The sequence below is a fragment of the Leguminivora glycinivorella genome, chromosome 22 (genome assembly GCF_023078275.1).
Source record: "Leguminivora glycinivorella isolate SPB_JAAS2020 chromosome 22, LegGlyc_1.1, whole genome shotgun sequence".
Classification (NCBI taxonomy): Eukaryota; Metazoa; Arthropoda; class Insecta; order Lepidoptera; family Tortricidae; genus Leguminivora; species Leguminivora glycinivorella.
In genome coordinates, this window is record NC_062992.1 from 12,225,448 (window position 1) to 12,249,950 (window position 24,503).

At 38.4% G+C, this 24,503-nt stretch overlaps 1 protein-coding gene and 2 long non-coding RNA genes across 5 annotated transcripts in view; all 3 read right to left on the minus strand.

Annotated features, from left to right (window-relative positions):
- The window catches only part of LOC125237797 (rhophilin-2-B), a 212,781-nt gene that overhangs the window by 129,495 nt on the left and 58,783 nt on the right, over positions 1 to 24,503 (minus strand). The window lies entirely within an intron of this gene.
- Positions 11,651 to 14,487, minus strand: LOC125237800. Its single transcript, XR_007178376.1, has 2 exons — positions 12,306 to 14,487; positions 11,651 to 12,208 (listed from the first exon to the last, which is right to left on the minus strand). It is a non-coding gene; the product is annotated as an uncharacterized LOC125237800 (long non-coding RNA).
- On the minus strand, positions 19,604 to 21,283 carry LOC125237798. Its single transcript, XR_007178375.1, has 2 exons — positions 20,415 to 21,283; positions 19,604 to 20,334 (listed from the first exon to the last, which is right to left on the minus strand). It is a non-coding gene; the product is annotated as an uncharacterized LOC125237798 (long non-coding RNA).

The window sequence follows — 24,503 nt, forward strand, 5'->3', positions numbered from 1 at the left end:
TGTGACCAACAAAAAGGATTTAGGAGGAATAAAACAATAAATATGGCGATTTTTGAACTTATTGAAATAATTGTAAGAAATGTAGATACAAGAACACCGATATGTGCAATATACACAGACATGACCAAAGCATTTGATCACGTGGATCACGAACTACTGCTTCACAAGCTTAACGCTTATGGTATAAGAGGCAATGTATTGAACTTGATTAAATCCTATCTGACGAATAGAGTGCAATATACCGAAATAAGTCGTATTTGTATAAAACGAAGATTTGACTATAAATACAGTTCAGATCCTCGAGTAGTAAGGTACGGCGTCCCACAAGGCAGCGTATTAGGGCCTTTACTGTTCCTGATTTACATTAACGACCTGCCAAAAGCCACACCCCACCCCATGATACTTTTTGCTGACGACAGTACCGCTATAATAAAATGTAATGATAGAAGTAGTTATGAAAATGATATAAATAACGCACTTAAAGGTATTGTAACATGGCTTGATAGCAATAATCTAATTATCAATTTAAGTAAGACAAATATTATGCATTTCTACCAAAAGATTACACCGGACTGCCTAAACATAAACTACAGAGGTATTGAGATAAACTACGTCAATGAATGTAAATTTTTGGGTATCATAATGGACAGTAACTTGAAATGGCAAGCTCAAAGTCTAGAGATTTGTAAAAAAATTAACAAGGCAGCGTTCGCACTTCGCAACCTATCCAAACTTGTAAATCGTAAAGCCCTAATAAGTGCTTATTACGGATTAGTCGACTCCGTATTAAGATATGGAGTCATTTTCTGGGGCATCTCTACTTATACCTATGACGTATTTAAAGCACAAAAAGCATGTATTCGTGCTATGGAAAATTTAAATATTGATGAAAGCTGTGTGCCTGCATTTAATTCACTAAAAATATTGACATTTCCTTCACTGTATATTCTAGAAATGGCCCTATTTGTTAAAAATAATCTGAATCGGTTTACACTGGTGTCTCATGGACGACAGCGTGCTGTGCGGCCGCAACACACTTACAAATTGCGAATTCCAGCTGGTAACACCGCTCTCTTTAACAAGAGCGTGCTAAAGATGGCCACTATCATTTATAATCGACTGCCGAATGACATCCTACAGCTAAATGCTAAACTATTTAAGAGAGAACTAATTAAATTATTGCTACAAAAATGTTATTATTCGATTAAAGACTATATAAATGACCAAATGCTATAAATAATGAACTTGTATTTTTTTCTTTATTCATTTCTTATATTAATTGCACTTAAAGTCGACATCTGTAATTGAATTAAATTTTCAATAATTATTTGTCATTTTTTTTTTGCAGTGAAAATACTAAGTGTAATACTTTGTGTGTAATAGTTTATCAATTTGTATAGTTATGAAAATTATGTGATTATTTGGTTTAATAATTTTATAATTATGTTATCAGCACTGTTAACTGGGTGTGATTTATGCTGTATATAAATTGCTACTCTATAGTTAAGCTGCACGCTGCATGCAATCAAAAAGTTTGTATACCTGCACTCGCGGGTAAAACATAGAGAAACAACATGAACTGTTACCACCTAAAAAATGTACCTATGTTTTCACAAATAAAGAGATTCTGATTCTGATTCTGATTCCGAAGTAGACAAATATTCATCAGTACCATTTTATTCAAAAACAATTTTTCTTAATCCGTGTGATGAAACAGAAATTTTCAAAATTATTTTGTCTTTAAACAACAGTCTTGCAGTGGGCTCCGATGGTCTAAGTACCAAAGTCATAAAGCTCTGCGCAAAATATATCAGTAAACCTTTAGCACATATAATAAATCTATCCTTTAACCAAGGCATTTTCCCTCAGAATCTCAAGTTATCAATAGTTAAACCGATATATAAAAAAGAGGACAAAAGCCAGATGAATAATTATCGGCCCATCACTTTAACGCCAATTATCTCTAAAGTTATAGAGAAAGCCATGCATAGTCGCTTATCGACTTTCCTAAACTGCATTTTAAACAAAAATCAATATGGCTTCCGGAAGGGCAGCTCAACAACACTAGCCTGTTTTAATCTCATAAAACTTGTGACAGATTCAATAAACGACAAAATACCAGTAGCAGCTATTTTCCTGGACTTGAGCAAGGCTTTCGATTTTGTTCACCATTCGATCCTTTTAAATAAAATAGAAAAATATGGTGTTAGAGGGAATGCCCACAGATGGATTGAAAGCTACCTTACAGATCGCAAGCAATGTACAGAAATACAGACTATTGAAAATGGAGAACTTATAACTAAGAGATCACATTATAGTCCCAACATATGCGGTGTGCCACAGGGGAGTATTTTAGGGCCCCTTTTCTTTATTCTTTATATAAATGACATGCCACTACATATTAATCAAAATTGCATCATGTTTGCCGATGATACGACTCTAATAATTAAATCAGATGACAGCAATAATTTTAACAATGACATTAATAAAACTCTGGCAGACATCATTGACTGGCTACACATGAATAAATTAAGAATAAATATAAACAAGACTAATTTCATGCAATTTAGGACATACAAAAATACTGACATTAATCTTAATATAAATTACAAGAGTTACCAATTAGAAGAAGTAGAAACAACAAAATTTCTTGGAATAATTATTGACAAATTTTGTAGCTGGAAAGACCATATTGCATCCTTGTGTGAAAGGCTAGAGAAGTTTGTTTTTGCATTAAGGAAATTAAGCAGAACCTCATCTAGAGACTTAGCACTAACTGCTTATCACGGGCATGTGTCATCTTTACTTAGCTACGGCTTGATTATTTGGGGCAATTCCGTAGATGTGAATGATGCATTTTTACTACAAAAAAAATGTGTACGAGCCGTTTGTAACACTCACTACTTAGAGCCATGTAGACCTTTATTTAAAGAAATAAAAGTATTGCCACTTCCATGCTTGTACATCAAACAGATGTGTATGTTTGTAAGAGAACATCCTGAATTTTTTGAAAAGCAAAGTACATTCTATCCTAGATCTACCAGAAATAAAGATAAACTATTCCTACCGTATTCTAGAGTAAAGCTTCACAAAAATAACTCGTTCTGTATGGCAATTCAAATTTATAACCAGCTGCCTAAATCGATCTTAGAATGTCCTACAGATCGCTTTAAGAAATCACTTACGGAATGGCTACTAGACAAATGTTTTTACTCGGTAAAAGAATATTTAAGTTACCAAGATCTCAATTTAATGTAAATCCTGAAATTAAGTAATTTATCTATGCCTATATTTGACATCTTAGCTGTGTAATTTATAAAATGTAATAAATTGACTCAATCCTTGTGTTTATTTGTAATGAATTATTGTGTAGCAAATTATATTGACATTATATTGTACATACTTGTAAATAATTGTTAAATATTGCATGCCTTGCTTGGTAGAACATAAGAACTGCTATTCAATGTTATCATCTTATGTAATCTCACTATGTTCTTGCAATAAACTATTGACTTTGACTTTGACTTTGACTTTGCTATTAAAACGCGGAGTGGGGTGTGTGGCGTGCATGTCAAACTATCGAAGCTCACACAAGTGCCCTCAGTCGACGCTGCAGATGGACACACGCCCGCCCGCCCCTCCGAACGCTCCGCTTCAAGCGTCCACTCAGGCCCCTTACGGCGCAGCCACGACATTGGTCTAAGCGCGACAGCGGTGAGCGGCAGCCATATGTGCGAATGAAAAGTCCCATCGCTGTGTCTCGCTCCAATGTATGGCCGCCACTCACCGCTGTCGCGCTTAGACCAATGTCGTGGCTGAGCCGTTAGTCAAATGGCATTTCTACGACGCGAAACGAAAACGACACGCCGCGAAAGGTAGTCTGGCTTATCGCGCCAATACACAAGAGCGATAGAGAGATATCTACAAGCGTTTCGTTTCATGAGCGTTCACGCTGGCCTTAGGCCGTTTTCACATTATCCGATCCGATATCGGATGACGTACCGATGTCCCATACATTACAGGCGTCATCTTGGATTTTTTCCATTGAAATCTTTCCGACATCTGATATCGGGTCGGATAATGTGAAAACGGACTTACGCCGTGGCTTGCGTGGGCGACGGTCGCGCGATGGTCGCGCGACGGCAATGCGACGCATACGAAATCAAACCTTATCGATATGGAAGTATGAGACTCCGACGGCGACGGTCGCGCGACGGTCGCGCGACCGTCGCCCACGCAAGACACGGCGTTACACTAAGCGGTTGTGACGTTGGCTAGGTACCGTGGTGAACTTATCAACAATCGATTTTATGACTCGCTGCATCGCAAATCGTTTACACTTTACAGGCTTCACGTGATTCACGTCCATACAATCAGTTTTCAATTCTCATGGGAGCCATTTCGAAGCCATTCAAACACTGGGCGTGTTTTGTAGTAGTTTATTTTATTTGATAGACAAATGTATGATAGACAAAATATAAGGTCCTAATTTATTAGTTGCAGATATTTTAACACATGATACTTTACATTAAAATAATTAACTTTAAATATAAATTAAGAAATCTTTTCATGTAACTTTTTTGATTTCATTTTCCTAACAAAAAATTAATTATAATTTCGTCTAAAAAAATCATCATGTGCATTATCACATGTCACAATAACACTGTCTGTCATGTCAACAATTGTTTGTTGTAAATGTCGTAAAGGTTCGGCGGGAAAACTGCACATGTCATTGAAGTGGCCAGTTACAGTTAAGTGGTACGTAAAAGAGGTACCTACTAGAATCTGTTCAATGAGTTTTCATTTAATAATCACATAAACAGGGTGTTTTTACGTAGCAAATTTGTTTTTCAGTTTTCTCCAAAAAAACATCGTAAAAGCTATAATGTTTCACGGTTTAATATACTCCAGAGACCGAGTACTATCAGCTGTAAAAATATCTGCATCTAATAAATTAGGACCTTATATATCGTCTTTCATTCAAAATGTCTATTTTTTAAATAGTCCGTAAATACAATTGGAAATAGTCATCTATAATTTAACTGAGCGCGGCCGGACTTACTTAATAATGTTTGGTTAGCACCAAATACAGCATGTCTTTATAACTTACTAGCTTTTGCTCGCTGCTTCGCTCGCGTTAGAAAGAGACAAAAAGTAGTCTATGTCACTCTCCATCCCTTCAACTATCTCCACTTAAAAAATCACGTCGATTCATCGCTCCGTTTTGCCGTGAAAGATAGACAAACAGACACACACACTTTCACATCTATAATATTAGTATGGATACATATTATTTATTTGTCAATAACGTAACCTAACTAATCTAAAGCCTCCGCCACACATAAAGCGTTTTGATAGTGTAGCGTTAGCGGAGCGCAATGATAGCGGTGCGCCGGCGGAACGCTGGTGTTCCGCTCGCAATCCGCGCTCGTTAGTTCCCGCCGGCGGCGTCCGCTGGGCGCAACGCCAGCGTTCGTCCGGCGCACCGCTATCGTTGCGCTCCGCTGACGCTCCGCCTACGCTATCCAAACGCGCATGTTTTTTTTTATACCACGTCGGTGGCAAACAGGTATACAGCCCGCCGGATGGAAAGCGGTCACCGTAACCTATGGACGCCCGCAACTCAAGGGGTGTCACGTGTGCGTTGCCGAATACCTCGACAGCTCAATCCACAGCCGGAGCGTTCGTGGGAGGAAATTCCTCTGAAACCGTACATGCATTGGCGCATGTGTGGCCGAGCTTTAACTGCCGCTCACTATAAGCCCTCGACCGTAGCATGTTCTAGCTAGACTGTTCTTTTAACTAACGCTTACATATTTATATGCCTATCGAATATATGGATTTTTATCACAAAAGAAAAGGGCCCTTAGCGCTTCAAAAAACAATGTTTTCATCAGAAATTAGAGCAGATCTTTTTCCTTCTTACAGATGAAGCAAAAGGACCCTTTGGACATGGAATCACACATGGAGTTTCATTTTGTATGCGTCAGCGCAACAAACGCACCGCTAATCGCTAGACCATTCAAATGTCAAGACAAAAAACGCCCGTCACTTATAGATGACATTTATGTTAGATATGTCTTGCCAGTGCTGACACGCTTGCCGACTTTTAAATATTAGGGACACCTTATACAGATCAACCTAGCCTTTGGGGCTTGGCAACAAAGCTTGTACCTACTATGGGTGCTAAGCGACGATATACAACTCAAACAGATAAATACATAGAAAACACCCATGACTCAACAACAAATGTCTGTGCTCATCAAAAAATAAATGCCCTTACGGGATTTGAACCCATGACAGCGGCTTGACATGGCAGCGGACTGAGCCAGACCGATCGTCAGACCACTTTGGCCATGGATCAGCCAGTCTGGCCGAAATGACAATCGTTGACGATAGACACTGATTGAAACGTAGTCTGGCTCTGTCGCGCCAATACGGAAGAGCGATAGAGATAGCTACGATAACAGAGCATTTCTTTTTTTTTTGCCAATAATTTTTTTTTATTGTTTTAGGGAATTTTAGGTCAATTGTACTCAGAATCACGAGTACTTTCAATCTCACTGGGAGACAAAAAGTGTCCCAGAATTTCCATACTTTTTTTTACTTTCCTCTTTTGTTACCCCATACAACATGTACGGAAAATGGTAACAAAATAAGAAAAAAATGTATGGGACAATTTTTTTAACTACTAGGATTGAAAAGGCTAGTAATTCTGAGTAGAAATAGCATATTTTTTTTCAAAAATATCACACTTCATAAAAGTGGCAAAAAAAAAGAAATGCTCAACAATGTTGGCGTAACGATAGTGCATTTGGCTACGTAGTACCCTGCTATAATCTATAAGACCAGGAAACTCGAAAAGCTGATTCGAAGCATTGAAATTCGTCACTCTAATGACTAATTACGCCTATGTTGAAGTGAAAGATTTTGAGAAAACAACATTTTGATTTACATGTCATATATCCCCTCAGATCACCGATTACTAAATTATTAAAAAGTAATTAAACGAAATAGATCATATTCATAATAGTATTTTATGCAACCGGCGTTTAAAGGAGGTCAAAAAAGACGAGTCACGAGGGTAACAATTTTCGGCTTCACTTCAAATTGTTAATAAAGACGCCATTAGTCTTTTTTGATTCAGTTAAACACCGTTGCGTACAATATTTTTTCTACGATCATGCAATTAGTTTTTTAGAAGCGCTGGTAGCCTAGCGGTAAGTGCGTGCGACTTTCGTTCCGGAGGTCGTGGGTTCGAACCCCGGCTCGCATCAATGAGTTTTTCGGAATTTATGTGCGAAATGTCATTTGATATTTGCCAGTCGCTTTTCGGTGAAGGAAAACATCGTGAGGAAATCGGACTAATTCCAATAAGGTCTAGTTTACCCTTCGGGTTGGAAGGTCAGATGGCATTCGCTTTCGTAAAAACCGGCGCCTACGCCAAATCTTGGGATTAAGTTGTCAAAGCGGACCCCAGGCTCTCATGAGCCGTGGCAAATGCCGGGATAACGCAAGGAGGATGATGATGATGCATGCAATTAGTTTTTAATAGTTTTGTAGAACAAATTTCGTGAAATTCTCACTGCTTCCTGTATTTTTAACCGACTTCAAAAAAGGAGGAGGTTCTCAATTCGACTGAATGTTTTTTTTTTTTTTTTTTTTTTTTTTTTTTTTTTTTGTATGTATGTTATTCGATATCTCCGAGAATTGTGGACCGATTTTCAAAATTTTTTTTTTGATCGAACGGGTATAACCCCGAGATGGTCCCATTGGCACCAAGTCGGGGTCTGATGATGGGATCTTGGAGAAATCGAGGGAACTCTTCAAATGTTATAGGCACATGTAATGTTTTTAATGTATTTTTCAAAGGTACACCAGTATTTACGCCTGATGGTAATAATTTTATGTGGCTGAGCTGATGATGGAAGGTCAACTCCTCAATGGTTAGGAGTTAAAGGATAATTCTTTCACTACTGTACATATATTCGGATTGATACATATAATATCAATAGGAACCACTAAAAATCAACAAATAAATAAACTTTTTAACAAAAAATAAAACCGCCTTCAAAAAAATGCGCGTTACAAAACACGTAGAAACTAAAAAGCAAAAAATAATAAACCTTTGAATTCAGATTTCTTATCGTATTGCAATAACCTAAACATCCAAATTATAAACAAATCAATTATTTTTGGAGTCGGGGCCAGCCTGAGTATGGTTGGGTGGGGCCAAACAGACAATATAGCAAGGCGACGAACAGGTCTGGCACCGACTACAAAAATAATTGATTTGTTTATAATTTGGATGTTTAGGTTATTGCAATACGATAAGAAATCTGAATTCAAAGGTTTATTATTTTTTGCTTTTTAGTTTCTACGTGTTTTGTAACGCGCATTTTTTTGAAGGCGGTTTTATGACGCAAAGGTTTGCACTACCAGCGCCCCAGCCAGCTTCCCAAAGCCAGCCCCATCCGCGCCGTATCGTTATAACAATGCGTTGTCATGGTTACAGAGCCAAACAATGCTTTCTCAATGTTTTCGTTACTGCGTGGGTGTGCGGGGAGCCGGCCGGGGCTGGCATCTTTTATTTATTTATTTAAACTTTATTGCACAAATAAAACAAAAATGTACAAATGGCGGACGTAATGCCTAATGGCATTCTCTACCAGTCAACCATTAGTCAAGTTTTATGTATTTAGGATTTTAAAGATATATACACCCTGTAAATGACGAATAACAGTTCGGGAGTAGAAAAACAAATTAATCCTATTACCCATTATAAAAAAAAACAACTTACTGTATCTACCATCGATTTAATCCATCTACGTGATGCATGACACGGAACAATCAAAGTGCAACCTAACGGTCTACAGATTAAGGTCACGATTTGAATGGACCAGAAACGGGTTCATATTGATATTGTCTTTGATTTTGTGATAAATATTGATGATATATCGTAAGCTGATCAATAAAGATTGTGCTGTAATCGGACACAGTAGCGTATGGACGCATTTATTTAGTCTGGTACTTTATTGATTTTTTTATACTACGTCGGTGCCTCGGTGGCAAACGAGCATACGATCCGCCTGATGGGAAGCGGTCACCGTAATCTATGGACGCCTGCATCTCAAGGGGTGTCACATGCGGGTTGCCAACCCATTAGAAACTTGTACATTCCTTTTTTTTTGTGTTAAACTAGTACATGCAGAGCAGTAATCTGTATCTTGTGAGTTTGGAGAATGACACCAGACCCTTCGGCTGTTGAGGTTGTCAAAAGTACGTGGTACGTACTGAAAAACCCTTACGGCCCAGCCACGACATTGGTCTAAGCGCGGCAGCGGCGAGCGGCAGCCATACGTGCGAATGAAAAGTCCCATCGCTGTGTCTCGCTTCAATGTATGGCCGCCGCTCGCCGCTGTCGCGCTTAGACCAATGTCGTGGCTGAGCCGTTATACTTGCCAGTATAAGTAGTACATTACTCCCGCTGGTCATATTTTAACTTATCGCCACTCGTTTCCAATTTCCTATTTTCCTTATTATAATTTATGTATCTTGCATTTTTCTCACAATATCAGAACTCTGTATTTAACACTAGCTTCTGCCCGCTGTTTCGCTCGCGTTAGAAAGAGACAAAAAATAGCCTATGTCACTCTCCATCCCTTCAACTACTTATCTCCACCTAAAAAATCACGTCAATTCGTCGCTCCGTGTAGCCGTGAAAGACGGACGAACAAACAGACACACACACTTTCTGATCTATAATATTAGTATGGATAATTCCGTATTGCTGCATAACGTTAAAATATTTTATAGCAATAGGTAGGTAAATAAAGCTAGACTGACTTTAAATATCTAGACTTATCCAGTACATCTAAGTACCAGCTAGGTGGACAGATTGGTGCAATCACTCGGTATTGGGTCAGCGAATGCATTACGAGCGACATTATTGCGTGCAAATAAATAGCTTCTCGAAGAACGCAAGCCAAACCATGTTCACAGTAAGCCTCTGCCACACATAAAGCGTTTTGATAGAGTAGCGTTAGCGGAGCGCAATGATAGCGGTGCGCCGGCGGAACGCTCGCAATTCGCGCGCATTCCACTCGCAATCCGCGCTCGTTAGTTCCCAGTTCCCACCGGCGTCCGCTGGGCGCAACGCCAGCGTTCGTCCGGCGCACCGCTATCGTTGCGCTCCGCTGACGTCCCGCTACCGCTCCGCCTACGCTATGAAAACGCGCATGTGTGGCCGAGCTTTCAAGCGTTAAACGTTTCACGCTGTCAGTTGCAAGTCGCATTGGAAAATTTAAAAAAATGCGTAAGTACGTACAGTCAACCAATTGGAAACCTAGGACACTCTAGAACCATGTCAAAATGACAATCAGTAAGAGATTGTTTACAATCTGATTTATAACGTCACTGTGACATAGTTCTACAGTGGCCTAGGGTTCCAATTGGTTGACGTACAATTGAAAAAATCTTCCCTTGTTATCTCCCACTATTTAAAGCCCCAAATTCCCACACACCATGTGGTATAATAACGTATAACTATCGTTTAGCCTATAATTCCCCGAATTACGGCGACTCCATTGTTTTTACTAGAAAGCCTAAAATGAATTACGTGTGTTTAGATATAAATGCGTGTGAATTAAGCTAGGATAGACTTTGTTGTATTAGTCATAAGAGTGATTGCGAATGCAGTTAATTTTGGGTATAACCAAAGACTTGAGGATAATAAAGACTGGTATTTTGCATAGAAATTCGCGTACCTTGTTATTGTAAATAACATTTATTTTTAGGAAAATATAAAGAATTATGAATTATGAATTATAGGCGCACTGGTCTTAGCTAAAAACCACAGATGTGTTTGATTTTGATAAAGGATGACAATATAAGAAAACGAGCACCGTCTTTCAGGGCATAATGTATGTATGCATTTATTTTGGTGATAATCTATATTATTCAAAAACGCTTTATAAATATACAATATCTGGGCAACCGAGCTTGGCTCGGTTCTGTTTCGTATCCTTGACATGTGTCGCCATCTAGTTCAAAAATGAATAGTACCTACATCGAGCGAAAGAATTCTCAGCCTTAACAACACAACTACTCCACACGAGATGGCGCGCATTTCGCCACAAAAACTCAAATAGTGTATTTTCTATTCGTTTTAGCCTTGACCTGTGTCGCCATCTAGTGTTTGCAATAAATAGTACTTACATCGACCGAAAGAATTCTGTCTTAACAGTACAACTACTGCACACGAGATGGCGCGCGAAGAAAAACGCATGAAAACTCGAAAAATCGCGTTTTCCGGGACCTAAGGATAAGTTTATAATGTTCGGCACCACAGAGGGGTCCCTAGAAACATGTAACAATGTCTTTCACCTATGCACATAGGTTGGGGTAAGTTCGGATAATAACTTTATTTCTATGTGGATAAGTTCGGACACCCGTTTTATTTATGCCTCAGCTAATTTAAAGAACTCGAGCAGGGTCATGGGATATCGTTCGCCTGGGAGCAAAGAATGAGGTAGGTATTTATATTGAAACTTGTTGACGAAAGTACTAAAGAACAAATTTAAGTTTTTAGAGCGCCCCTTTCCTCACTCTTTTAGCTAACGAATGATCGCAATTGAAAGAAACAACTATAACTAATTTAACTAATTTATTGTAAAAACAACCTTCACTAAGTTCTTATTTTCTATCACCAACGTACAGTCTAACGGAGGTGGAAGTATTTAATTTAAGTTTTATTAAAGGAAATATATATTTATATCGCTCCACAAAATTATATTGGTCTTATTCCTGGATGGATATCCTTAATTAAAAATGCTAAGTTATAAATGTAAAATATCCTAGGTATTAATCCGTTTCACAAACTTGGGCGGTTTCTCTCACGAGTAGTTTTGGCAGCAAACTGCTAACTCCAGTTCAGGACATAATACCAGGATAGTAGCAGGAGAATATGTGGAACATATACCCGGATAAAAACACCCTGGTGGACAAACAAAATAACCAGGTGAGATAATTTTGGAAATCGGTAACTTGTTGTTTTAATTAATTCTATATTTTTAATCGCGGGGTTGCTTTTAGGGGTTTTTGGTGTAACAGAGATAAAACCACTTACCAGAAAGGCTGGGTGTTTTCCTTATTTTCCTCTGGATGTCACCGTTACGTTCTCACGTGGCAGCGATGGGAAGATTGAAGGCTGGAAAGGTAATACAAAATAATAAGAAACGGTGTTCTGGACAAAGAACATGAAGGAATAACCTCCGAGCAACACTTGTTTTATTACCAAAACTCACCGAAATAAACTGGCTGTTTACTTTTCTTTGTAAGGGCGGCTTACATTTTTAGGTTAATCGAGTTTAACGGGCTCGGCTAAAAGAACAAAATATTAATTAATACGTGAAGACCACACAATAAAGAAAACAAAGCACTCTTTGAACACTAAAACATACCCCGGAATGAATAGATTGCCTGGGATATTAACTATCTCAAAATTTCACATGCTGTCAGCTACGATTCACTTCAGGCAATGACAATATTTCAATGGTGGCCCGAGACCTTAGCCACGTATCCAACCAAAGAAAAGGAAATATTAGATTGTGAAAACTTTCACCAAAAATTAAGACAAATAACAACATACCCCTCATTTTAAAATTCTAAGTATTTTTGTATGGAAAGAAGAAATTAACTTACATTAAACGAATCTTCAACCCCGTAATGCAAATAGTCACCTTTTCTAATGACCATATCATAGACAAATGAGAACACGACTAACGCCGCAGAAGAAAAACAAAACCAAACTATTAGCTAAATTTTATTGCAAACCAATATCCTAGAATTACTTTACATGTTATAATGTTAATTTATCTTAATGAAAATGAAATCAGATTTTCTCCGACAAGAAAAAAAAACTTTCATTGAACGGGTATTTATGTGACTCAAATCTTCCCCAACCAGTTTATAAACGTCAAACTGTCAGAAGTGACAGAACACATCTAACCCACGCAGGGTCTCCAAAACAAAGTGAATTTATTACGAAAAGTGAGTGAATACTAAACCAAATGAGATTAAAACTGTGTGGTGTAATACAAGGGAAGTACAGCTTAAAATTGCAGGGCCATATGGCTACGAAATATGTGTAAAATAGCAAACTAGTGCATCAGTTCCGGCATCAGAATTTTACCGGTATGTTTTTATACTTTAAACTCCATTCTAGGGCTCAGTGTTGGGAATTTATACTGCATTACGTTTTCCATTTATCCATCCATCTACTTGCAGCTTAATACGTTAGAAACTATGGAGATGCGTAACCTCTGAAGTGTTACAGTTCATCTTTGGTTGGGTTAAAAAAAAAAATTTAAACTAAAAAATTTTTTTTTTTAAATTGGTAGGTGAATGAATTTAATTATGTATCTGGGATAGAACAGGGAACTATTTAGCAAAAGCGGAAGTATTAATGGCGATATAAGCGTTAGTAAGTAGCATCAAAGGAGTTAACGGTTATTAGGGATTTGAATATAGAATGACGGTGCAGGAGCTAAGCGAAGAGAATTAGTTGATTGCATTTGAAAGCGGTTAATAAGCAGAAATTTGGAGAGTGTTAGCGGTTAGTAAGGATATAGATACTCAAACAGAATTTTATGTTATACTATTAGTGGGATTTGTTCTCTTAATTTTATATAAAGATAACTAAAATGAACTCGTAGGATGAGTAGGAACATGAAATAAACGTAAATTCTGTCTAAAGAAGCAACAGAAACTAAATAAACTTAACTTAATTCAAAATATGTTTGGTACAGAGGCTGATCAGGCATGTATGGAACTACAAACTATTTCTTTTTTTTTTATATATTACCTTAGGAACGACTTTCTAATCCAAGGGATTTGGAAATTAACTACGACTACTGAAATGGGTTTACATCTATCATGCAAGAAACTATCATATCTTATGAGAGAGATACTACGTTAAATATGGAACTAACTAATGTAACCTACGTATAACATAATTGTGGATCCACGGTTCTTAAATTAAAGAGGGAGGCACATTTCATGTCCTTTATTACAGAATGCCTAAAAAGGTAAGATTAGGTTGTGCTGGACGATTCTTTTCGATCTGAACTATCCTAACAACAAGCTATCTCGAATACTACCAGGCTAAGAGATAGAACTCTTAGACTTACCAAGTAACGGTTCTATGTAAAATATTCTATTAGAAGTGTGGACTTCGCAAAGTTCACCTTTTTAGAAATATTAACGAGTGAGACTCATATTTATGTGTATATATTCTTTAAGTATTTACGTCTTTATAAGGACATAATTATTAGAGAGGTAGGTTGGTTCGCGCGCAACCAAGCCTATACAAACAGGAGATATAGAGATTCCTAGTTTGCAAGAGAAAGTAGGAGATCCACAGATTCCTAACAAACAGATTATACGTATGTACGGAGTTTGGCCCAAATCACAAATGTTAGCTATCTAGGGAAGGCTCTGCTTCACCCGGACGGACAATATCCTTTATGTGGAAGTTACCTAAAAGTTTACCTCCTAGGGATTTTAAAGTAAAGACTAAGGGACTTAATTTTTTGTGTATAACACATTTTTCGTAACGAGGTGCCAATTTAGCAGAAAAATTTTTAGATGCGTTCGATAAAGGAAAACACTTTTTATATACTATTTGACCTTCTTCTAATACTACATGTCGCTTCCTCATATTGTAATATCGAGCATTACGTTCATGGGAAGCAGTTTGCAAATGACGCACCTTATTAAATACAGACTGGAGCTCTTTCAACTTATCCGAAAAATACCACTGGTATCTAACTCTACAGAATCAGGATCTATAGGGGTCTCATGATTATAAATAGAACCATCTAATATCATTTGACGACCATGCATGAGGAAATACGGGGAGTGTCTCGTAACTTCGTGCTTGGCAGTATTAAGGGCGCACTGAATCTCCGAGACGTTCTTATCCCAATTACGGTGATCAGAACGCACGTAGGAGGCAATGGTTCTGACTAACTCACGGTTTACGCGCTCCGTTTGGTTCGTCTGAGGATGATATCTAGGGTTATAGAAAATATGGGGAACCCCATATTTAGTCATGAGATCTCTGAAATCCTTGGATGTAAATTGAGCACCATTGTCACAGAATAAAATCTTTGGAATCCCGTGTACAAGGAAAATACCTTTTTCTAAACACTTCACTATTGCTTTCGCAGTGATAGTGCGTAAAGGAAATAACGTAACATATTTACTAAAATAGTCCGTACATACAAATAGATATTGGTTCCGCGAATACGAAGGCGGAAAAGGTCCTAATATATCGCAGGAAATGGCCTCGCCTGGAACAGATACCCGACGTGGGTTACCCATCAAACCAGGACGAGCTAAGTTCACAGGTTTGTAAGTCCTGCATATTTCACAGGTACTGACGTATTCTTTAACATCTTGAAATAGAGTAGGCCAATAGTATAGCTCGGCGATCTTAGAGTGAGTTTTAGCCACTCCAAAATGACCGGCCGTAGGATCATCATGGTACTTGATTAATATTTCGTTTCTCAGCTCGTAGGGTAATACCAACTTCCATTCGAATTGAGCGGTAAGGCGATATTTATTTTTAGAGTATCGAAACAGTTTGTCATTTTCAATTTTAAAATTTGGAAATAAAGAAGGCTTTTCAGAGACCTTTTTGTATAAATCTAAGTACCACGGGTCCTGAATAGAAGATGCGTCTATGGCATCCACATGAATGCGTGAAAGGCAGTCCGGAATTACATGTTCTTTACCTTTCCTGTGTATGATCTCGAAATTAAACTGACTTAAGCGACAGGCCCATCTATTTAAACGACCAGAGGGATTTTTAAATTATGAAACCATTTCAACGAAACGTGATCCGTCACGATATAACATTTCCTACCTTCTACATAGGCTCGGTACTGCTCTAAACCATAAATTACGGCCAACAACTCGCGTTCAGTTGCCGAATAATTAGTCTCTGGTTTATTAAGAGTACGGCTGGAGTAAGCAATTGGATGATCTAGGTTGTCATACCGTTGAGTTAAGACGGCACCAATGGCATACGAGGATGCGTCACAGTGAATATAAAAACTTTCGTTGAAATCAGGGCACTTTAGTATAGGTGCAGAGATAAGAGCAGATTTTAATAAATTAAAAGAGTTATTAACTTCCTCTGACCAAACAAAAGGTACTTTTTTACTCGTTAATCGAGATAAAGGTCGAGCGACTTTAGCAAAATTATTTATAAACCTTCGGTACCAACCACACATACCAAGGAAGCTTTTGACACTCTTTGAGTCCTTGGGTATGGGAAAATTTACAATTACATCTACTTTAGAAGGATCTGTACGAAGGCCATATTTATCTACCAGATATCCTAAGTATTTTAGCTCAGACCTACAGAATAAAGATTTCTTCATATTAATGGTAAGATTTGCTGCTTTGAGTTTTTCAAAAACAGCTTCTATTAAACGTATGTGTTCGTCAAAATCGGATGTACATATAATTATATCATCTATGTAACAAAATACTTTATTGTCAAATTCCGCTGTAAATAAGTTATCCATTAACCTTTGCATGGTGGCTGAGGCACCTACAAGGCCAAAACACATTCTATTGTAATGAAATAATCCCTTTCCGGGCACTGTAAAGCTAGTCTTTTCTTTCGAGCTTTCACTCAACGGAATCTGATGATACGCTGCACTTAAATCAAGAGAAGTGAGATATTTCGCATCACGCAAATTATCGAGAATATAGTGAACATAGGGTACTGGGTAGGCGTCGGACTTGGAAACGGAGTTAACCTTTCTACTATCTAGACAGAGTCTCATATCCCCATTGGGCTTCTCGACCATTACTACAGGAGAATTCCAGGGTGAGTGAGAAGGTTCTACTATTCCTTCTTTAAGCATACGGTCTACCTCCTTTTCCAAAGCCGCAAGCTTATCCGGACTAAGACGGTAATATTTTTGTTTAATCGGGTGTGCATTACCCGTGTCTATAACATGTTCTATGAGGTGGGTTTTTCCCAATCCTACCTTGTCAGTATCAATTTGTTCATACAATTTTTTAGCCTTTTCTAAACGATTCTTTTGGTCGTGAGTCAAATTGTTATAATCATTTAATCCCGACGCGCTGGGTAAAGTAGCACTGCAAGAGACGCGTCCATCATTAAAAGTTTCTACTACATCTTTAATTTTTTCCGGAATTAAATCATAAGCACGCCAAAAGTTGAGGCCAAGAATCATCCGATTTTTAATATTCGGTTGAATGTCAAAATGTATTAATTTTAATTCACCTTTGAAGTTTATAGGTATCATCATGTAATGAGTAATTAAGAGTGGATGGCCATCGGCCACCCTCAAAGAAAGAGGTTTGTCGCGTTCCTGTACTGGGATGCCTACCGATTCGAAAATGGACTGGCTACCGCGACCCAAAAGGCTAACCGATGATCCTGAGTCTAATAATGCTCTCACTGTTAAGTCAAATACTTTCAAAGGCAAGTAAAGTCGATTATCACCCTGTGGAGGATTAAAATGAATTGTCTCTTCTACTTGTACAGGAGTGGATAGGAGGGATGTTTTCTTTTTAGAAGAGACAAAGTTATTCAGTTTTTTGGAACCGGGTTACATTTTGGGCACTCAGGGGTACGAACTCCCTTCGCACCACATTTAAAACACACAGTTTCCCTAGAAGATCTACACGCCCTAGTAGGATGATTGGTTTTCCCGCAACGAAAACAGAAAAGGTCATTCCTTCCGGAAGAGGTCTGCCCTACAGCAGCGACAAAAGTCTTAGACATGTTAGAAGTACGAGCAGAACCAAACCTATTTCTAGTCTCACCCTTATTTTCCTCAGTACCTAGGGATGACGACCCCGATTTCTTTGATAACAGCGGTTCATGAAACTGCTTTGCCTTAACTTGAGCCAATTCAATCCTCCTACACAAGTCTTTCAGTTGTTTAATGGACCTGACATCATGAAGAGCCAAATCCTTCGAAAACTCCGGCCTAATATTACGCATCAGCGTGTCCAGCTTATCCTCTTCAGGAACCTGACGGCTCAGACGGTCGTACATTCCCAGCATCGTGGAGACAAAATACACGATAGTCTCGGACTTAGCCTGTGTCCGGTTTCTAATCTCTTGTAAAAGAAGATGATCCAAATCTGGAATATCAAACTCTTCCCTTAAAGCGAATACTACCTCCCGATAGGACAACAAGTCTGTACGCTGAGATCGAAACCATGACAACGCCGGTCCCTCAAGAATCTCGGGGAAACCCCTATAAATTCGGTTCTCGGAAATCCTACGAGCAACGCGTAGTTCCTCCAACCGCGACAAAAAAGAGCGAACGCAAGTATCGCCTTTGAATTTCAGGTTCAAGGAATTTATATTAAAAGTCTTTTCCGGTTTATATACCACTTCTCGGACAATTCGGTCACCTACAGCAGACGCAGGATCTTCTCCGCCAGATTCAGAAGAGGCCGACGAGTCATCTCCCAGCAACCGTTCCATAATAGTAGATACTGTTCCTTTCAGTAGCTGAACTTCCTCAAGATTTTGATCCAACCGAGAGAGACGACATATTAAGTACTTGCAACGCGAAAGTAACCTATCCTTAGCGACTGCCGAAATATCATCAGATGCTTCGCGTTCAATTTCCTGAATCTTATCCTGACACAGCTTGATTTCTCCCACTGGATCGTTGACGACAAGGTCTTGAAATTTCAAACTACCCTTTCGAGCAAGCTCGGCTGTTTCTTTTAACGCCTGACACAAACTGGTCCTTCTGGAAACTGGATTTACTGGAAGCCTACGAATCGCCAACTCGTGTGTGATTTCATCTTTGTGTAAATGCGTTATTTTGCAACCTGCTTTTATGAAATCCATTTTGTTTTTAAAGTATGGTATACTTTTATCGAAATGTCCGAATTAAGAAAAGATTTCCAAAATTATTTTGTATGATATACAACCTCTATATATAAGGAGTTACACTTCTAATTGTTTAAGTTTATAAGCTTAAAAAATTTTTTTTTTTTTTAAGTTTTATGACAAGTAACACAGAATATTTTAAGTTTCTAAGCTTAAATTTGTCAATAATAATAATTGTAAATAGCCAACAAATGTTCGCCAATACAGCAGATAATACAGCCAGTACAGCCAGATATTCGCCTTCACTAATACTAAAGTAATAAATTCTATTATTTTTTCAATTGCGATATTCTCCCTAAGGCTCAACGTTGGGAACGCCACTTATAATGTTCGGCACCACAGAGGGGTCCCTAGAAACATGTAACAATGTCTTTCACCTATGCACATAGGTTGGGGTAAGTTCGGATAATAACTTTATTTCTATGTGGATAAGTTCGGACACCCGTTTTATTTATGCCTCAGCTAATTTAAAGAACTCGAGCAGGGTCATGGGATATCGTTCGCCTGGGAGCAAAGAATGAGGTAGGTATTTATATTGAAACTTGTTGACGAAAGTACTAAAGAACAAATTTAAGTTTTTAGAGCGCCCCTTTCCTCACTCTTTTAGCTAACGAATGATCGCAATTGAAAGAAACAACTATAACTAATTTAACTAATTTATTGTAAAAACAACCTTCACTAAGTTCTTATTTTCTATCACCAACGTACAGTCTAACGGAGGTGGAAGTATTTAATTTAAGTTTTATTAAAGGAAATATATATTTATATCGCTCCACAAAATTATATTGGTCTTATTCCTGGATGGATATCCTTAATTAAAAATGCTAAGTTATAAATGTAAAATATCCTAGGTATTAATCCGTTTCACAAACTTGGGCGGTTTCTCTCACGAGTAGTTTTGGCAGCAAACTGCTAACTCCAGTTCAGGACATAATACCAGGATAGTAGCAGGAGAATATGTGGAACATATACCCGGATAAAAACACCCTGGTGGACAAACAAAATAACCAGGTGAGATAATTTTGGAAATCGGTAACTTGTTGTTTTAATTAATTCTATATTTTTAATCGCGGGGTTGCTTTTAGGGGTTTTTGGTGTAACAGAGATAAAACCACTTACCAGAAAGGCTGGGTGTTTTCCTTATTTTCCTCTGGATGTCACCGTCACGTTCTCACGTGGCAGCGATGGGAAGATTGAAGGCTGGAAAGGTAATACAAAATAATAAGAAACGGTGTTCTGGACAAAGAACATGAAGGAATAACCTCCGAGCAACACTTGTTTTATTACCAAAACTCACCGAAATAAACTGGCTGTTTACTTTTCTTTGTAAGGGCGGCTTACATTTTTAGGTTAATCGAGTTTAACGGGCTCGGCTAAAAGAACAAAATATTAATTAATACGTGAAGACCACACAATAAAGAAAACAAAGCACTCTTTGAACACTAAAACATACCCCGGAATGAATAGATTGCCTGGGATATTAACTATCTCAAAATTTCACATGCTGTCAGCTACGATTCACTTCAGGCAATGACAATATTTCAATGGTGGCCCGAGACCTTAGCCACGTATCCAACCAAAGAAAAGGAAATATTAGATTGTGAAAACTTTCACCAAAAATTAAGACAAATAACAACATACCCCTCATTTTAAAATTCTAAGTATTTTTGTATGGAAAGAAGAAATTAACTTACATTAAACGAATCTTCAACCCCGTAATGCAAATAGTCACCTTTGCTAATGACCATATCATAGACAAATGAGAACACGACTAACGCCGCAGAAGAAAAACAAAACCAAACTATTAGCTAAATTTTATTGCAAACCAATATCCTAGAATTACTTTACATGTTATAATGTTAATTTATCTTAATGAAAATGAAATCAGATTTTCTCCGACAAGAAAAAAAAACTTTCATTGAACGGGTATTTATGTGACTCAAATCTTCCCCAACCAGTTTATAAACGTCAAACTGTCAGAAGTGACAGAACACATCTAACCCACGCAGGGTCTCCAAAACAAAGTGAATTTATTACGAAAAGTGAGTGAATACTAAACCAAATGAGATTAAAACTGTGTGGTGTAATACAAGGGAAGTACAGCTTAAAATTGCAGGGCCATATGGCTACGAAATATGTGTAAAATAGCAAACTAGTGCATCAGTTCCGGCATCAGAATTTTACCGGTATGTTTTTATACTTTAAACTCCATTCTAGGGCTCAGTGTTGGGAATTTATACTGCATTACGTTTTCCATTTATCCATCCATCTACTTGCAGCTTAATACGTTAGAAACTATGGAGATGCGTAACCTCTGAAGTGTTACAAGTTAGACCGATTTTTCACCCCCAAAAACCCCCACATAACAAATTTCTGCGAAATCGTTAGAGCGGTTTCCGAGATCGTCAGTGTAAATAAATATATATATAAATAAATAAATAAATAAATATACAAGAATTGCTCGTTTAAAAGTATAAGATAAGCTAATAATTGTTTGTCAAATTATCTGCCATGTTGACTTATGTATTTATTTGTGAGAAAAGGATAATTTTTTTGAATAATCATTCTAGTAACTTTCATAAGAGCATTATGTTAATGCCTAAATTGAAGAATAAAGAATTTCATTTCATTTCATTAATTTCATTTCAACTTTTTTGGGCGTGCGCAGACAGAGAGCGGTCTGCGTTCTGTCAGAGTTCCGCGTTCTGGTGACCGTTGACCGCTTAAAAGCTCCAACGCACACAGGCGGCGTTCAAATTCTAGCGTTCTAGTTTCGTTTGTGTCTTTGTACATGCAACATGTCACTAGAAAGTTCGTTTTCCTATGAAGAATTATTGCTCAAAAATTCCACCTAAGTATTAAATTCTCCTTACAGATGAACAGCGATTCGATATTTTTATTCGCATGTCGATGAATAGTTTCATGAAATTGAGAAAAATAAAGACTGGCTATATTTTTAGGGCATTGTAATTATTTATTAAGGATAAAATAAACATAACAGCATTTCGTCGTGTACTATTCGACCTCAGAAATCCTTCCTTTTCCTAACAAATTCATAATTTTTTCTGTGTTTGCAACCTCAGACATCCCCGCGTTCCGGCGTTCTCTGTCTCGGCGGGAAAAGAACGCTAGAACGCGGCGTTCCGCTTTGACCGCCGCGGGCAGACTGCCCGCTGTGTGCGTTGTTGCTACAGACTCGGTACATTCTAAAGAACGCAGAACTCTGAACGCGGAACGCAGAACTCCAGACCGCTCTCTGTCTGCGCACGCTCTTTATGAATGGGGTTACTTATATGTACTTGACGACCGGTCTGGCGCAGTCGGTAGTGACCCTGCCTGCTGCGCCGCGGTCCCGGGTTCGAATCCCGGTAAGGGCATTTATTTGTGTGACGAGCACAGATATTTGTTCCTGAGTCATGGATGTTTTCTATGTATATAAGTATTTATATATTAAATATATCGTTGTCTGAGTACCCACAACACAAGCCTTCTTGAGCTTACCGTGGGCCTCAGTCAATCTGTGTAAGAATGTCCTATAATATTTATTTATTCTATAATATTTATATGTGAAATTTATCAATCCATGGCTGTCAGTCACTTTGTCACCTTCGTGGTCATAATACAGGATACGTAGCCAACGCGTAACGAGACAATCGCCTACGCTTTGTAAGAATCGATCTGTCTGTGAAGACCGGTCTGTTTAAGCTTACAGGGTTATTATACCTAATAAGTAACATTCATTCTGATTTATATTTCATTAGGACACTTTGTTCGGTTCTCGTTTGTTTCTTTTCTTTTAGTTAATATTTTGATTACCTATACGATTTTGAGTCTTGGAGACCCTATACATCTCTAAGGATAATTAGATTAAGTATACAGGGTGTAACAAAAATGGTGGTGATCCGTTTAAGGGCGTATTCAGTATCGTATTCTCATCAGGAAAAAGTAGGATAAAAATTTTTTTCGCAAAAATTTTTTTTATCTTTGTATGGAGATTCACCCGATTCGCGCGGCCCGGCTCATACAAAAGTGAAAATTTTTTTAGCGAAAAAAAAATTTTCTTCTACTTTTTCCTGATAAGAATACGATACTGAGTACGCCCTTAAACGGATCACCACCATTTTTGTTACACTCTGTACATGTTATCTTTAGTTGTTACATTTAGAGTCATTTGCATCTCTAAAGTAATTTTAGACCTTTTTTTTTGTATTTGTACTTTTCAATATTATTATGTGTAGTTTTTAGTTGAATATCGACGTTTGGAGACCTTATATATCTCTAATCAGTGCAGTAGCGTAATACTTTAGTTAGAACTTAGAATTAGTATTATCAATTGTAATTGCAATTCAACTTGTATATTGACGTGTAAAAGTGCCCCTGTGGCCTATTTACTGAATAAATGATTTGTAATTTGTAATTTGTAATCGTAAGCGTATAGTGGCTGGCTAGATTCCCTATCGCTCTTCTGTATGGGCGCCACAGAGCCAGACTGCGTTGCGGTGCGAATTGCGATCGTCACGTAGCGTCAACTATTATTACTTTGGCCTTTGGCTAGGCCGGCAGGTGTACAGTCTTTACTTCCAACTGGTCTCTTGTTGTGATGAGCCCATACAATGGCTTGTTTACGAAATATCCCATTATTTTGTCTCCCTTGTCACTTTCCCTGTTTTTTGTTAATTTGGTACTGTTTATGTGGTTTTCTCGCGTATTAACCGTAACCCTTAGTTACGGAGGCGGCCATTTTTGGAGGTATGTTATTAAAACGAATTCTTCACTTTTCTTTACATTTTTTAGGCAGCGTTCCCACTTAAGCGTAGCGTGTCTCGGGGCGCACAACGGTCGTCTCCGCCACGCCGCCTGAATGTAATTCAAAAAACGTCTCCTCAGTACATTTTGTATAGGAAGGACGTAAGACGCGCCCCCAGGCGGCGTGGCGGTGGCGTGGCGCGCGCCGCGCCGCCTGGGGGCGCGTCTTACGTCCTTCCTATACAAAATGTACTGAGGAGACGTTTTTTGAATTACATTCAGGCGACGTGGCGCGGACGTCCGTTCCGCACCTCAGGAGTCTCAGGACATATGCGTCTCTTAGATGTGGCCGGTCCCTTAGGCGTGCAGAGGGGCGGGGCGGGCGGCGTACATGTCAAACAATTGAAGCTATTTATATGTATAACTGAAAAAAAGGGCTGGTGGCCTAGTGGTAAGAGCGTGCGACTTTCAATCCGGCGGTCGCGGGTTCGAACCCCGGCTCGTACCAATGAGTTTTTCGGAACTTATGTGCGAAATATCATTTGATATTTGCCAGTCGCTTTTCTGTGAAGGAGAACATCGTGAGGAAACCGGGCTAATTCCAATAAGGCCTAGTTATTACTCTTCGGGTTGGAAGGTCAGATGGCAGTCGCTTTCGTAAAAACTCCGAGCGTCGACTCAGGTACCGTAGCTGAATGGCATTTCTACGCGAAACAAAAAGGAAACGCCGCGAAAGGTAGTCTGGCTCTGTCGTACGTGCTAATACACAAGAGCGATAGAGATAGATATCTACGAG